Source organism: Balaenoptera physalus (genome assembly GCF_965194825.1).
Source record: "Balaenoptera physalus genome assembly, chromosome: X".
Lineage (NCBI taxonomy): Eukaryota > Metazoa > Chordata > Mammalia > Artiodactyla > Balaenopteridae > Balaenoptera > Balaenoptera physalus.
Genome location: NC_138903.1, coordinates 140813090 through 140831596, shown reverse-complemented (window position 1 = coordinate 140831596; position 18507 = coordinate 140813090).

Here is an 18507-nt window from a genome sequence, read left to right as displayed (position 1 = left end):
CCCTAACACGTACCCTAATCCTAACCAATACCCTAAGCCGAGCCCTAACCCTAACACTAACCCTAACCCTAACCCTAACCCATACCCTAAGCCGTACCCGAAGCCCTCCCCAAACCCGTACCCTAAGCCGTACCCTAAGCCGTACCCTAAGCCTAACCCTAACCCTAGGCTACCCTTGACTGCTTCTGCCTCCAATAGATTTCCTAAGCACTAGTGTTTTAAGGAACAGCTTAAAAAGAGAATCCTAATGTGATTTCTTTATAATGGGTGTGTTCCTTATCTTATCCTAGTGTCTAAACTCTTCTCCATGGCTGGACCCCCAAATAATATTCCTTTACGTGCTAAGGGGTATCTAGAGAGTGGGATAGGTTTAATAACTACCCTAACCCTAACGCGTACCCTAACCCTATCCCCTACCCTAACCCTAACCCGTACCCTAATCCTAACCCGTACCCTAAACCGAGCCCTAACCCTAACACTAACCCTAACCCTAACCCTAACCCATACCCTACGCCATACCCGAAGCCCTCCCCGAACCCGTACCCTAAGCCGTACCCTAAGCCGTACCCTAAGCCTAACCCTAACCCTAGGCTACCCTTGACTGCTTCTGCCTCCAATAGATTTCCTAAGCACTAGTGTTTTAAGGAACAGCTTAAAAAGAGAATCCTAATGTGATTTCTTTATAATGGGTGTGTTCCTTATCTTATCCTAGTGTCTAAACTCTTCTCCATGGCTGAACCTCCAAATAATATTCCTTTACGTGCTAAGGGGTATCTAGAGAGTGGGTTAGGTTTAATAACTACCCTAACACTAACGCGTACCCTAACCCTAAACCCTACCCTAACCCTAACACGTACCCTAATCCTAACCAATACCCTATACCGAGCCCTAACCCTAACACTAACCCTAACCCTAACCCTAACCCATACCCTACGCCGTACCAGAAGCCCTCCCCGAACCCGTACCCTAAGCCGTACCCTAAGCCGTACCCTAAGCCTAACCCTAACCCTAGGCTACCCTTGACTGCTTCTGCCTCCAATAGATTTCCTAAGCACTAGTGTTTTAAGGAACAGCTTAAAAAGAGAATCTTATTGTGATTTCTTTATAATGGGTGTGTTCCTTATCTTATCCTAGTGTCTAAACTCTTCTCCATGGCTGGACCTCCAAATAATATTCCTTTATGTGCTAAGGGGTATCTAGAGAGTGGGATAGGTTTAATAACTACCCTAACACTAATGCGTACCCTAACCCTAACCCCTACCCTATCGCTAACACGTACCCTAATCCTAACCAATACCCTAAACCGAGCCCTAACCCTAACACTAACCCTAACCCTAACCCTAACACATACCCTACGCCGTACCAGAAGCCCTCCCCGAACCCGTACCCTAAGCCGTACCCTAAGCCTAAGCCTAAACGTAGGCTACCCTTGAATGCTTCTGCCTCCAATAGATTTCCTAAGCAGTAGTGTTTTAAGGAACAGCTTAAAAAGAGAATCCTAATGTGATTTCTTTATAATGGGTGTGTTCCTTATCTTATCCTAGTGTCTAAATTCTTCTCCATGGCTGGACCTCCAAATAATATTCCTTTACGTACTAAGGGGTATCTAGAGAGTGGGATAGCTTTAATAACTACCCTAACACTAACGCGTACCCTAACCCTAACCCCTACCCTAACCCTAACACGTACCCTAATCCTAAACAATACCCTAAACCGAGCCCTAACCCTAACACTAACCCTAACCCTAACCCTAACCCATACCCTACGCCGTACACGAAGCCATCCCCGAACCCGTACCCTAAGCCGTACCCTAAGCCGTACCCTAAGCCTAACCCTAACCCTAGGCTACCCTTGACTGCTTCTGCCTCCAATAGATTTTATAAGCACTAGTGTTTTAAGGAACAGCTTAAAAAGAGAATCCTAATGTGATTTCTTTATAATGGGTGTGTTCCTTATCTTATCCTAGTGTCTAAACTCTTCTCCATGGCTGGACCTCCAAATAATATTCCTTTACGTGCTAAGGGGTATCTAGAGAGTGGGTTAGGTTTAATAACTACCCTAACACTAACGCGTACCCTAACCCTAAACCCTACCCTAACCCTAACACGTACCCTAATCCTAACCAATACCCTATACCGAGCCCTAACCCTAACACTAACCCTAACCCTAACCCTAACCCATACCCTACGCCATACCAGAAGCCCTCCCCGAACCCGTACCCTAAGCCATACCCTAAGCCTAACCCTAAGCCTAACCCTAACCCTAGGCTACCCTTGACTGCTTCTGCCTCCAATAGATTTCCTAAGCACTAGTGTTTTAAGGAACAGCTTAAAAAGAGAATCTTATTGTGATTTCTTTATAATGGGTGTGTTCCTTATCTTATCCTAGTGTCTAAACTCTTCTCCATGGCTGGACCTCCAAATAATATTCCTTTATGTGCTAAGGGGTATCTAGAGAGTGGGATAGGTTTAATAACTACCCTAACACTAATGCGTACCCTAACCCTAACCCCTACCCTATCGCTAACACGTACCCTAATCCTAACCAATACCCTAAACCGAGCCCTAACCCTAACACTAACCCTAACCCTAACCCTAACACATACCCTACGCCGTACCAGAAGCCCTCCCCGAACCCGTACCCTAAGCCGTACCCTAAGCCTAAGCCTAAACGTAGGCTACCCTTGAATGCTTCTGCCTCCAATAGATTTCCTAAGCAGTAGTGTTTTAAGGAACAGCTTAAAAAGAGAATCCTAATGTGATTTCTTTATAATGGGTGTGTTCCTTATCTTATCCTAGTGTCTAAATTCTTCTCCATGGCTGGACCTCCAAATAATATTCCTTTACGTACTAAGGGGTATCTAGAGAGTGGGATAGCTTTAATAACTACCCTAACACTAACGCGTACCCTAACCCTAACCCCTACCCTAACCCTAACACGTACCCTAATCCTAAACAATACCCTAAACCGAGCCCTAACCCTAACACTAACCCTAACCCTAACCCTAACCCATACCCTACGCCGTACACGAAGCCATCCCCGAACCCGTACCCTAAGCCGTACCCTAAGCCGTACCCTAAGCCTAACCCTAACCCTAGGCTACCCTTGACTGCTTCTGCCTCCAATAGATTTTCTAAGCACTAGTGTTTTAAGGAACAGCTTAAAAAGAGAATCCTAATGTGATTTCTTTATAATGGGTGTGTTCCTTATCTTATCCTAGTGTCTAAACTCTTCTCCATGGCTGGACCTCCAAATAATATTCCTTTACGTGCTAAGGGGTATCTAGAGAGTGGGTTAGGTTTAATAACTACCCTAACACTAACGCGTACCCTAACCCTAAACCCTACCCTAACCCTAACACGTACCCTAATCCTAACCAATACCCTATACCGAGCCCTAACCCTAACACTAACCCTAACCCTAACCCTAACCCATACCCTACGCCGTACCAGAAGCCCTCCCCGAACCCGTACCCTAAGCCATACCCTAAGCCTAACCCTAAGCCTAACCCTAACCCTAGGCTACCCTTGACTGCTTCTGCCTCCAATAGATTTCCTAAGCACTAGTGTTTTAAGGAACAGCTTAAAAAGAGAATACTAATGTGATTTCTTTATAATGGGTGTGTTCCTTATCTTATCCTAGTGTCTAAACTCTTCTCCATGGCTGGACCTCCAAATAATATTCCTTTACGTGCTAAGGGGTATCTAGAGAGTGGGTTAGGTTTAATAACTACCCAGCACTAACGCGTACCCTAACCCTAACCCCTACCCTATCGCTAACACGTACCCTAATCCTAACCAATACCCTAAACCGAGCCCTAACCCTAACACTAACCCTAACTCTAACCCTAACCCATACCCCACGCCATACCAGAAGCCCTCCCCGAACCCGTACCCTAAGCCGTACCCTAAGCCTAACCCTAAGCCTAACCCTAACCCTAGGCTACCCTTGACTGCTTCTGCCTCCAATAGATTTCCTAAGCACTAGTGTTTTAAGGAACAGCTTAAAAAGAGAATCTTATTGTGATTTCTTTATAATGGGTGTGTTCCTTATCTTATCCTAGTGTCTAAACTCTTCTCCATGGCTGGACCTCCAAATAATATTCCTTTACGTGCTAAGGGGTATCTAGAGATTGGGATAGGTTTAATAACTACCCTAACACTAACGCGTACCCTAACCCTAACCCCTACCCTAACCCTAACACGTACCCTAATCCTAACCAATACCCTAAGCCCAGCCCTAACCCTAACACTAACCCTAACCCTAACCCTAACCCATACCCTAAGCCGTACCCGAAGCCCTCCCCAAACCCGTACCCTAAGCCGTACCCTAAGCCGTACCCTAAGCCTAACCCTAACCCTAGGCTACCCTTGACTGCTTCTGCCTCCAATAGATTTCCTAAGCACTAGTGTTTTAAGGAACAGCTTAAAAAGAGAATCCTAATGTGATTTCTTTATAATGGGTGTGTTCCTTATCTTATCCTAGTGTCTAAACTCTTCTCCATGGCTGGACCCCCAAATAATATTCCTTTACGTGCTAAGGGGTATCTAGAGAGTGGGATAGGTTTAATAACTACCCTAACCCTAACGCGTACCCTAACCCTATCCCCTACCCTAACACTAACCCGTACCCTAATCCTAACCCGTACCCTAAACCGAGCCCTAACCCTAACACTAACCCTAACCCTAACCCTAACCCATACCCTACGGCATACCCGAAGCCCTCCCCGAACCCGTACCCTAAGCCGTACCCTAAGCCGTACCCTAAGCCTAACCCTAACCCTAGGCTACCCTTGACTGCTTCTGCCTCCAATAGATTTCCTAAGCACTAGTGTTTTAAGGAACAGCTTAAAAAGAGAATCCTAATGTGATTTCTTTATAATGGGTGTGTTCCTTATCTTATCCTAGTGTCTAAATTCTTCTCCATGGCTGGACCTCCAAATAATATTCCTTTACGTGCTAAGGGGTATCTAGAGAGTGGGATAGCTTTAATAACTACCCTAACACTAACGCGTACCCTAACCCTAACCCCTACCCTAACCCTAACACGTACCCTAATCCTAACCAATACCCTAAACCGAGCCCTAACCCTAACACTAACCCTAACCCTAACCCTAACCCATACCCTACGCCGTACCCGAAGCCATCCCCGAACCCGTACCCTAAGCCGTACCCTAAGCCTAACCCTAACCCTAGGCTACCCTTGACTGCTTCTGCCTCCAATAGATTTCCTAAGCACTAGTGTTTTAAGGAACAGCTTAAAAAGAGAATCCTAATGTGATTTCTTTATAATGGGTGTGTTCCTTATCTTATCCTAGTGTCTAAACTCTTCTCCATGGCTGGACCTCCAAATAATATTCCTTTACGTGCTAAGGGGTATCTAGAGAGTGGGTTAGGTTTAATAACTACCCTAACACTAACGCGTACCCTAACCCTAACCCCTACCCTATCGCTAACACGTACCCTAATCCTAACCAATACCCTAAACCGAGCCCTAACCCTAACACTAACCCTAACCCTAACCCTAACCCATACCCCACGCCATACCAGAAGCCCTCCCCGAACCCGTACCCTAAGCCGTACCCTAAGCCTAACCCTAAGCCTAACCCTAACCCTAGGCTACCCTTGACTGCTTCTGCCTCCAATAGATTTCCTAAGCACTAGTGTTTTAAGGAACAGCTTAAAAAGAGAATCCTAATGTGATTTCTTTATAATGGGTGTGTTCCTTATCTTATCCTAGTGTCTAAACTCTTCTCCATGGCTGGACCTCCGAATAATATTCCTTTACGTGCTAAGGGGTATCTAGAGATTGGGATAGGTTTAATAACTACCCTAACACTAACGCGTACCCTAACCATAACCCCTACCCTAACCCTAACACGTACCCTAATCCTAACCAATACCCTAAGCCGAGCCCTAACCCTAACACTAACCCTAACCCTAACCCTAACCCATACCCTAAGCCGTACCCGAAGCCCTCCCCAAACCCGTACCCTAAGCCGTACCCTAAGCCGTACCCTAAGCCTAACCCTAACCCTAGGCTACCCTTGACTGCTTCTGCCTCCAATAGATTTCCTAAGCACTAGTGTTTTAAGGAACAGCTTAAAAAGAGAATCTTAATGTGATTTCTTTATAATGGGTGTGTTCCTTATCTTATCCTAGTGTCTAAACTCTTCTCCATGGCTGGACCCCCAAATAATATTCCTTTACGTGCTAAGGGGTATCTAGAGAGTGGGATAGGTTTAATAACTACCCTAACCCTAACGCGTACCCTAACCCTATCCCCTACCCTAACCCTAACACGTACCCTAATCCTAACCCGTACCCTCAACCGAGCCCTAACCCTAACACTAACCCTAACCCTAACCCTAACCCATACCCTACGCCATACCCGAAGCCCTCCCCGAACCCGTACCCTAAGCCGTACCCTAAGCCTAACCCTAACCCTAGGCTACCCTTGACTGCTTCTGCCTCCAATAGATTTCCTAAGCACTAGTGTTTTAAGGAACAGCTTAAAAAGAGAATCCTAATGTGATTTCTTTACAATGGGTGTGTTCCTTATCTTATCCTAGTGTCTAAATTCTTCTCCATGGCTGGACCTCCAAATAATATTCCTTTATGTGCTAAGGGGTATCTAGAGAGTGGGATAGTTTTAATAACTACCCTAACACTAATGCGTACCCTAACCCTTACCCCTACCCTATCGCTAACACGTACCCTAATCCTAACCAATACCCTAAACCGAGCCCTAACCCTAACACTAACCCTAACCATAACACTAACCCATACCCTACGCCGTACCAGAAGCCCTCCCCGAACCCGTACCCTAAGCCGTACCCTAAGCCTAACCCTAAGCCTAACCCTAAACGTAGGCTACCCTTGAATGCTTCTGCCTCCAATAGATTTCCTAAGCAGTAGTGTTTTAAGGAACAGCTTAAAAAGAGAATCCTAATGTGATTTCTTTATAATGGGTGTGTTCCTTATCTTATCCTAGTGTCTAAATTCTTCTCCATGGCTGGACCTCCAAATAATATTCCTTTACGTGCTAAGGGGTATCTAGAGAGTGGGATAGCTTTAATAACTACCCTAACACTAATGCGTACCCTAACCCTAACCCCTACCCTAACCCTAACACGTACCCTAATCCTAACCAATACCCTAAACCGAGCCCTAACCCTAACACTAACCCTAACCCTAACCCTAACCCATACCCCACGCCATACCAGAAGCCCTCCCCGAACCCGTACCCTAAGCCGTACCCTAAGCCTAACCCTAAGCCTAACCCTAACCCTAGGCTACCCTTGACTGCTTCTGCCTCCAATAGATTTCCTAAGCACTAGTGTTTTAAGGAACAGCTTAAAAAGAGAATCTTATTGTGATTTCTTTATAATGGGTGTGTTCCTTATCTTATCCTAGTGTCTAAACTCTTCTCCATGGCTGGACCTCCAAATAATATTCCTTTACGTGCTAAGGGGTATCTAGAGATTGGGATAGGTTTAATAACTACCCTAACACTAACGCGTACCCTAACCCTAACCCCTACCCTAACCCTAACACGTACCCTAATCCTAACCAATACCCTAAGCCGAGCCCTAACCCTAACACTAACCCTAAACCTAACCCTAACCCATACCCTAAGCCGTACCCGAAGCCCTCCCCAAACCCGTACCCTAAGCCGTACCCTAAGCCGTACCCTAAGCCTAACCCTAACCCTAGGCTACCCTTGACTGCTTCTGCCTCCAATAGATTTCCTAAGCACTAGTGTTTTAAGGAACAGCTTAAAAAGAGAATCCTAATGTGATTTCTTTATAATGGGTGTGTTCCTTATCTTATCCTAGTGTCTAAACTCTTCTCCATGGCTGGACCCCCAAATAATATTCCTTTACGTGCTAAGGGGTATCTAGAGAGTGGGATAGGTTTAATAACTACCCTAACCCTAACGCGTACCCTAACCCTATCCCCTACCCTAACCCTAACCCGTACCCTAATCCTAACCCGTACCCTAAACCGAGCCCTAACCCTAACACTAACCCTAACCCTAACCCTAACCCATACCCTACGCCATACCCGAAGCCCTCCCCGAACCCGTACCCTAAGCCGTACCCTAAGCCTAACCCTAAGCCTAACCCTAACCCTAGGCTACCCTTGACTGCTTCTGCCTCCAATAGATTTCCTAAGCACTAGTGTTTTAAGGAACAGCTTAAAAAGAGAATCCTAATGTGATTTCTTTATAATGGGTGTGTTCCTTATCTTATCCTAGTGTCTAAATTCTTCTCCATGGCTGGACCTCCAAATAATATTCCTTTACGTGCTAAGGGGTATCTAGAGAGTGGGATAGCTTTAATAACTACCCTAACACTAACGCGTACCCTAACCCTAACCCCTACCCTAACCCTAACACGTACCCTAATCCTAACCAATACCCTAAACCGAGCCCTAACCCTAACACTAACCCTAACCCTAACCCTAACCCATACCCTACGCCGTACCCGAAGCCATCCCCGAACCCGTACCCTAAGCCGTACCCTAAGCCGTACCCTAAGCCTAACCCTAACCCTAGGCTACCCTTGACTGCTTCTGCCTCCAATAGATTTCCTAAGCACTAGTGTTTTAAGGAACAGCTTAAAAAGAGAATCCTAATGTGATTTCTTTATAATGGGTGTGTTCCTTATCTTATCCTAGTGTCTAAACTCTTCTCCATGGCTGGACCTCCAAATAATATTCCTTTACGTGCTAAGGGGTATCTAGAGAGTGGGTTAGGTTTAATAACTACCCTAACACTAACGCGTACCCTAACCCTAACCCCTACCCTATCGCTAACACGTACCCTAATCCTAACCAATACCCTAAACCGAGCCCTAACCCTAACACTAACCCTAACCCTAACCCTAACCCATACCCCACGCCATACCAGAAGCCCTCCCCGAACCCGTACCCTAAGCCGTACCCTAAGCCTAACCCTAAGCCTAACCCTAACCCTAGGCTACCCTTGACTGCTTCTGCCTCCAATAGATTTCCTAAGCACTAGTGTTTTAAGGAACAGCTTAAAAAGAGAATCCTAATGTGATTTCTTTATAATGGGTGTGTTCCTTATCTTATCCTAGTGTCTAAACTCTTCTCCATGGCTGGACCTCCGAATAATATTCCTTTACGTGCTAAGGGGTATCTAGAGATTGGGATAGGTTTAATAACTACCCTAACACTAACGCGTACCCTAACCCTAACCCCTACCCTAACCCTAACACGTACCCTAATCCTAACCAATACCCTAAGCCGAGCCCTAACCCTAACACTAACCCTAACCCTAACCCTAACCCATACCCTAAGCCGTACCCGAAGCCCTCCCCAAACCCGTACCCTAAGCCGTACCCTAAGCCGTACCCTAAGCCTAACCCTAACCCTAGGCTACCCTTGACTGCTTCTGCCTCCAATAGATTTCCTAAGCACTAGTGTTTTAAGGAACAGCTTAAAAAGAGAATCTTAATGTGATTTCTTTATAATGGGTGTGTTCCTTATCTTATCCTAGTGTCTAAACTCTTCTCCATGGCTGGACCCCCAAATAATATTCCTTTACGTGCTAAGGGGTATCTAGAGAGTGGGATAGGTTTAATAACTACCCTAACCCTAACGCGTACCCTAACCCTATCCCCTACCCTAACCCTAACACGTACCCTAATCCTAACCCGTACCCTAAACCGAGCCCTAACCCTAACACTAACCCTAACCCTAACCCTAACCCATACCCTACGCCATACCCGAAGCCCTCCCCGAACCCGTACCCTAAGCCGTACCCTAAGCCGTACCCTAAGCCTAACCCTAACCCTAGGCTACCCTTGACTGCTTCTGCCTCCAATAGATTTCCTAAGCACTAGTGTTTTAAGGAACAGCTTAAAAAGAGAATCCTAATGTGATTTCTTTACAATGGGTGTGTTCCTTATTTTATCCTAGTGTCTAAACTCTTCTCCATGGCTGGACCTCCAAATAATATTCCTTTACGTGCTAAGGGGTATCTAGAGACTGGGATAGGTTTAATAACTACCCTAACACTAACGCGTACCCTAACCCTAACCCCTACCCTAACCCTAACTCGTACCCTAATCCTAACCAATACCCTAAACCGAGCCCTAACCCTAACACTAACCCTAACCGTAACCCTAACCCATACCCTACGCCGTACCCGAAGCCCTCCCCGAACCGGTAACCTAAGCCGTACCCTAAGCCGTACCCTAAGCCTAAACCTAACCCTAGGCTACCCTTGACTGCTTCTGCCTCCAATAGATTTTCTAAGCACTAGGGTTTTAAGGAACAGCTTAAAAAGAGAATCCTAATGTGATTTCTTTATAATGGGTGTGTTCCTTATCTTATCCTAGTGTCTAAACTCTTCTCCATGGCTGGACCTCCAAATAATATTCCTTTACGTGCTAAGGGGTATCTAGAGAGTGGGTTAGGTTTAATAACTACCCTAACACTAACGCGTACCCGAACCCTAAACCCTACCCTAACCCTAACACGTACCCTAATCCTAACCAATACCCTATACCGAGCCCTAACCCTAACACTAACCCTAACCCTAACCCTAACCCATACCCTACGCCGTACCAGAAGCCCTCCACGAACCCGTACCCTAAGCCGTACCCTAAGCCTAACCCTAAGCCTAACCCTAACCCTAGGCTACCCTTGACTGCTTCTGCCTCCAATAGATTTCCTAAGCACTAGTGTTTTAAGGAACAGCTTAAAAAGAGAATCCTAATGTGATTTCTTTATAATGGGTGTGTTCCTTATCTTATCCTAGTGTCTAAACTCTTCTCCATGGCTGGACCTCCAAATAATATTCCTTTACGTGCTAAGGGGTATCTAGAGAGTGTGTTAGGTTTAATAACTACCCTAACACTAACGCGTACCCTAACCCTAACCCCTACCCTATCGCTAACACGTACCCTAATCCTAACCAATACCCTAAACCGAGCCCTAACCCTAACACTAACCCTAACCCTAACCCTAACCCATACCCTACGCCATACCAGAAGCCCTCCCCGAACCCGTACCCTAAGCCGTACCCTAAGCCGTACCCTAAGCCTAACCCTAACCCTAGGCTACCCTTGACTGCTTCTGCCTCCAATAGATTTCCTAAGCACTAGTGTTTTAAGGAACAGCTTAAAAAGAGAATCCTAATGTGATTTCTTTATAATGGGTGTGTTCCTTATCTTATCCTAGTGTCTAAACTCTTCTCCATGGCTGGACCTCCAAATAATATTCCTTTACGTGCTAAGGGGTATCTAGAGATTGGGATAGGTTTAATAACTACCCTAACACTAACGCGTACCCTAACCCTAACCCCTACCCTAACCCTAACACGTACCCTAATCCTAACCAATACCCTAAGCCGAGCCCTAACCCTAACACTAACCCTAACCCTAACCCTAACCCATACCCTAAGCCGTACCCGAAGCCCTCCCCAAACCCGTACCCTAAGCCGTACCCTAAGCCGTACCCTAAGCCTAACCCTAACCCTAGGCTACCCTTGACTGCTTCTGCCTCCAATAGATTTTCTAAGCACTAGTGTTTTAAGGAACAGCTTAAAAAGAGAATCCTAATGTGATTTCTTTATAATGGGTGTGTTCCTTATCTTATCCTAGTGTCTAAACTCTTCTCCATGGCTGGACCTCCAAATAATATTCCTTTACGTGCTAAGGGGTATCTAGAGAGTGGGTTAGGTTTAATAACTACCCTAACACTAACGCGTACCCTAACCCTAAACCCTACCCTAACCCTAACACGTACCCTAATCCTAACCAATAACCTATACCGAGCCCTAACCCTAACACTAACCCTAAACCTAACCCTAACCCATACCCTACGCCGTACCAGAAGCCCTCCCCGAACCCGTACCCTAAGCCATACCCTAAGCCTAACCCTAAGCCTAACCCTAACCCTAGGCTACCCTTGACTGCTTCTGCCTCCAATAGATTTCCTAAGCACTAGTGTTTTAAGGAACAGCTTAAAAAGAGAATACTAATGTGATTTCTTTATAATGGGTGTGTTCCTTATCTTATCCTAGTGTCTAAACTCTTCTCCATGGCTGGACCTCCAAATAATATTCCTTTACGTGCTAAGGGGTATCTAGAGAGTGGGTTAGGTTTAATAACTACCCAGCACTAACGCGTACCCTAACCCTAACCCCTACCCTATCGCTAACACGTACCCTAATCCTAACCAATACCCTAAACCGAGCCCTAACCCTAACACTAACCCTAACTCTAACCCTAACCCATACCCCACGCCATACCAGAAGCCCTCCCCGAACCCGTACCCTAAGCCGTACCCTAAGCCTAACCCTAAGCCTAACCCTAACCCTAGGCTACCCTTGACTGCTTCTGCCTCCAATAGATTTCCTAAGCACTAGTGTTTTAAGGAACAGCTTAAAAATAGAATCTTATTGTGATTTCTTTATAATGGGTGTGTTCCTTATCTTATCCTAGTGTCTAAACTCTTCTCCATGGCTGGACCTCCAAATAATATTCCTTTACGTGCTAAGGGGTATCTAGAGATTGGGATAGGTTTAATAACTACCCTAACACTAACGCGTACCCTAACCCTAACCCCTACCCTAACCCTAACACGTACCCTAATCCTAACCAATACCCTAAGCCGAGCCCTAACCCTAACACTAACCCTAACCCTAACCCTAAGCCATACCCTAAGCCGTACCCGAAGCCCTCCCCAAACCCGTACCCTAAGCCGTACCCTAAGCCGTACCCTAAGCCTAACCCTAACCCTAGGCTACCCTTGACTGCTTCTGCCTCCAATAGATTTCCTAAGCACTAGTGTTTTAAGGAACAGCTTAAAAAGAGAATCCTAATGTGATTTCTTTATAATGGGTGTGTTCCTTATCTTATCCTAGTGTCTAAACTCTTCTCCATGGCTGGACCCCCAAATAATATTCCTTTACGTGCTAAGGGGTATCTAGAGAGTGGGATAGGTTTAATAACTACCCTAACCCTAACGCGTACCCTAACCCTATCCCCTACCCTAACCCTAACCCGTACCCTAATCCTAACCCGTAACCTAAACCGAGCCCTAACCCTAACACTAACCCTAACCCTAACCCTAACCCATACCCTACGCCATACCCGAAGCCCTCCCCGAACCCGTACCCTAAGCCGTACCCTAAGCCGTACCCTAAGCCTAACCCTAACCCTAGGCTACCCTTGACTGCTTCTGCCTCCAATAGATTTCCTAAGCACTAGTGTTTTAAGGAACAGCTTAAAAAGAGAATCCTAATGTGATTTCTTTATAATGGGTGTGTTCCTTATCTTATCCTAGTGTCTAAATTCTTCTCCATGGCTGGACCTCCAAATAATATTCCTTTACGTGCTAAGGGGTATCTAGAGAGTGGGATAGCTTTAATAACTACCCTAACACTAACGCGTACCCTAACCCTAACCCCTACCCTAACCCTAACACGTACCCTAATCCTAACCAATACCCTAAACCGAGCCCTAACCCTAACACTAACCCTAACCCTAACCCTAACCCATACCCTACGCCGTACCCGAAGCCATCCCCGAACCCGTACCCTAAGCCGTACCCTAAGCCGTACCCTAAGCCTAACCCTAACCCTAGGCTACCCTTGACTGCTTCTGCCTCCAATAGATTTCCTAAGCACTAGTGTTTTAAGGAACAGCTTAAAAAGAGAATCCTAATGTGATTTCTTTATAATGGGTGTGTTCCTTATCTTATCCTAGTGTCTAAACTCTTCTCCATGGCTGGACCTCCAAATAATATTCCTTTACGTGCTAAGGGGTATCTAGAGAGTGGGTTAGGTTTAATAACTACCCTAACACTAACGCGTACCCTAACCCTAACCCCTACCCTATCGCTAACACGTACCCTAATCCTAACCAATACCCTAAACCGAGCCCTAACCCTAACATTAACCCTAACCCTAACCCTAACCCATACCCCACGCCATACCAGAAGCCCTCCCCGAACCCGTACCCTAAGCCGTACCCTAAGCCTAACCCTAAGCCTAACCCTAACCCTAGGCTACCCTTGACTGCTTCTGCCTCCAATAGATTTCCTAAGCACTAGTGTTTTAAGGAACAGCTTAAAAAGAGAATCCTAATGTGATTTCTTTATAATGGGTGTGTTCCTTATCTTATCCTAGTGTCTAAACTCTTCTCCATGGCTGGACCTCCGAATAATATTCCTTTACGTGCTAAGGGGTATCTAGAGATTGGGATAGGTTTAATAACTACCCTAACACTAACGCGTACCCTAACCCTAACCCCTACCCTAACCCTAACACGTACCCTAATCCTAACCAATACCCTAAGCCGAGCCCTAACCCTAACACTAACCCTAACCCTAACCCTAACCCATACCCTAAGCCGTACCCGAAGCCCTCCCCAAACCCGTACCCTAAGCCGTACACTAAGCCGTACCCTAAGCCTAACCCTAACCCTAGGCTACCCTTGACTGCTTCTGCCTCCAATAGATTTCCTAAGCACTAGTGTTTTAAGGAACAGCTTAAAAAGAGAATCTTAATGTGATTTCTTTATAATGGGTGTGTTCCTTATCTTATCCTAGTGTCTAAACTCTTCTCCATGGCTGGACCCCCAAATAATATTCCTTTACGTGCTAAGGGGTATCTAGAGAGTGGGATAGGTTTAATAACTACCCTAACCCTAACGCGTACCCTAACCCTATCCCCTACCCTAACCCTAACACGTACCCTAATCCTAACCCGTACCCTAAACCGAGCCCTAACCCTAACACTAACCCTAACCCTAACCCTAACCCATACCCTACGCCATACCCGAAGCCCTCCCCGAACCCGTACCCTAAGCCGTACCCTAAGCCGTACCCTAAGCCTAACCCTAACCCTAGGCTACCCTTGACTGCTTCTGCCTCCAATAGATTTCCTAAGCACTAGTGTTTTAAGGAACAGCTTAAAAAGAGAATCCTAATGTGATTTCTTTACAATGGGTGTGTTCCTTATCTTATCCTAGTGTCTAAACTCTTCTCCATGGCTGGACCTCCAAATAATATTCCTTTACGTGCTAAGGGGTATCTAGAGACTGGGATAGGTTTAATAACTACCCTAACACTAACGCGTACCCTAACCCTAACCCCTACCCTAACCCTAACTCGTACCCTAATCCTAACCAATACCCTAAACCGAGCCCTAACCCTAACACTAACCCTAACCGTAACCCTAACCCATACCCTACGCCGTACCCGAAGCCCTCCCCGAACCGGTACCCTAAGCCGTACCCTAAGCCGTACCCTAAGCCTAAACCTAACCCTAGGCTACCCTTGACTGCTTCTGCCTCCAATAGATTTTCTAAGCACTAGTGTTTTAAGGAACAGCTTAAAAAGAGAATCCTAATGTGATTTCTTTATAATGGGTGTGTTCCTTATCTTATCCTAGTGTCTAAACTCTTCTCCATGGCTGGACCTCCAAATAATATTCCTTTACGTGCTAAGGGGTATCTAGAGAGTGGGTTAGGTTTAATAACTACCCTAACACTAACGCGTACCCGAACCCTAAACCCTACCCTAACCCTAACACGTACCCTAATCCTAACCAATACCCTATACCGAGCCCTAACCCTAACACTAACCCTAACCCTAACCCTAACCCATACCCTACGCCGTACCAGAAGCCCTCCCCGAACCCGTACCCTAAGCCGTACCCTAAGCCTAACCCTAAGCCTAACCCTAACCCTAGGCTACCCTTGACTGCTTCTGCCTCCAATAGATTTCCTAAGCACTAGTGTTTTAAGGAACAGCTTAAAAAGAGAATCCTAATGTGATTTCTTTATAATGGGTGTGTTCCTTATCTTATCCTAGTGTCTAAACTCTTCTCCATGGCTGGACCTCCAAATAATATTCCTTTACGTGCTAAGGGGTATCTAGAGAGTGTGTTAGGTTTAATAACTACCCTAACACTAACGCGTACCCTAACCCTAACCCCTACCCTATCGCTAACACGTACCCTAATCCTAACCAATACCCTAAACCGAGCCCTAACCCTAACACTAACCCTAACCCTAACCCTAACCCATACCCTACGCCATACCAGAAGCCCTCCCCGAACCCGTACCCTAAGCCGTACCCTAAGCCGTACCCTAAGCCTAACCCTAACCCTAGGCTACCCTTGACTGCTTCTGCCTCCAATAGATTTCCTAAGCACTAGTGTTTTAAGGAACAGCTTAAAAAGAGAATCCTAATGTGATTTCTTTATAATGGGTGTGTTCCTTATCTTATCCTAGTGTCTAAACTCTTCTCCATGGCTGGACCTCCAAATAATATTCCTTTACGTGCTAAGGGGTATCTAGAGATTGGGATAGGTTTAATAACTACCCTAACACTAACGCGTACCCTAACCCTAACCCCTACCCTAACCCTAACACGTACCCTAATCCTAACCAATACCCTAAGCCGAGCCCTAACCCTAACACTAACCCTAACCCTAACCCTAACCCATACCCTAAGCCGTACCCGAAGCCCTCCCCAAACCCGTACCCTAAGCCGTACCCTAAGCCGTACCCTAAGCCTAACCCTAACCCTAGGCTACCCTTGACTGCTTCTGCCTCCAATAGATTTCCTAAGCACTAGTGTTTTAAGGAACAGCTTAAAAAGAGAATCCTAATGTGATTTCTTTATAATGGGTGTGTTCCTTATCTTATCCTAGTGTCTAAACTCTTCTCCATGGCTGGACCCCCAAATAATATTCCTTTACGTGCTAAGGGGTATCTAGAGAGTGGGATAGGTTTAATAACTACCCTAACCCTAACGCGTACCCTAACCCTATCCCCTACCCTAACCCTAACACGTACCCTAATCCTAACCCGTACCCTAAACCGAGCCCTAACCCTAACACTAACCCTAACCCTAACCCTAACCCATACCCTACGCCATACCCGAAGCCCTCCCCGAACCCGTACCCTAAGCCGTACCCTAAGCCGTACCCTAAGCCTAACCCTAACCCTAGGCTACCCTTGACTGCTTCTGCCTCCAATAGATTTCCTAAGCACTAGTGTTTTAAGGAACAGCTTAAAAAGAGAATCCTAATGTGATTTCTTTACAATGGGTGTGTTCCTTTTCTTATCCTAGTGTCTAAACTCTTCTCCATGGCTGGAAATCCAAATAATATTCCTTTACGTGCTAAGGGGTATCTAGAGACTGGGATAGGTTTAATAACTACCCTAACACTAACGCGTACCCTAACCCTAACCCCTACCCTAACCCTAACACGTACCCTAATCCTAACCAATAACCTAAACCGAGCCCTAACCCTAACACGAACCCTAACCGTAACCCTAACCCATACCCTACGCCGTACCCGAAGCCCTCCCCGAACCGGTACCCTAAGCCGTACCCTAAGCCTAAACCTAACCCTAGGCTACCCTTGACTGCTTCTGCCTCCAATAGATTTTCTAAGCACTAGTGTTTTAAGGAACAGCTTAAAAAGAGAATCCTAATGTGATTTCTTTATAATGGGTGTGTTCCTTATCTTATCCTAGTGTCTAAACTCTTCTCCATGGCTGAACCTCCAAATAATATTCCTTTACGTGCTAAAGGGTATCTAGAGAGTGGGTTAGGTTTAAAAACTACCCTAACACTAACGCGTACCCTAACCCTAAACCCTACCCTAACCCTAACACGTACCCTAATCCTAACCAATACCCTATACCGAGCCCTAACCCTAACACTAACCCTAACCCTAACCCTAACCCATAACCTACGCCGTACCAGAAGCCCTCCCCGAACCCGTACCCTAAGCCGTACCCTAAGCCTAACCCTAACCCTAGGCTACCCTTGGATGCTTCTGCCTCCAATAGATTTCCTAAGCACTAGTGTTTTAAGGAACAGCTTAAAAAGAGAATCCTAATGTGATTTCTTTATAATGGGTGTGTTCCTTATCTTATCCTAGTGTCTAAACTCTTCTCCATGGCTGGACCTCCAAATAATATTCCTTTATGTGCTAAGGGGTATCTAGAGAGTGGGATAGTTTTAATAACTACCCTAACACTAATGCGTACCCTAACCCTTACCCCTACCCTATCGCTAACACGTACCCTAATCCTAAACAATACCCTAAACCGAGCCCTAACCCTAACACTAACCCTAACCATAACACTAACCCATACCCTACGCCGTACCAGAAGCCCTCCCCGAAGCCGTACCCTAAGCCGTACCCTAAGCCTAACCCTAAGCCTAACCCTAAACGTAGGCTACCCTTGAATGCTTCTGCCTCCAATAGATTTCCTAAGCAGTAGTGTTTTAAGGAACAGCTTAAAAAGAGAATCCTAATGTGATTTCTTTATAATGGGTGTGTTCCTTATCTTATCCTAGTGTCTAAATTCTTCTCCATGGCTGGACCTCCAAATAATATTCCTTTACGTGCTAAGGGGTATCTAGAGAGTGGGATAGCTTTAATAACTACCCTAACACTAACGCGTACCCTAACCCTAACCCCTACCCTAACCCTAACACGTAC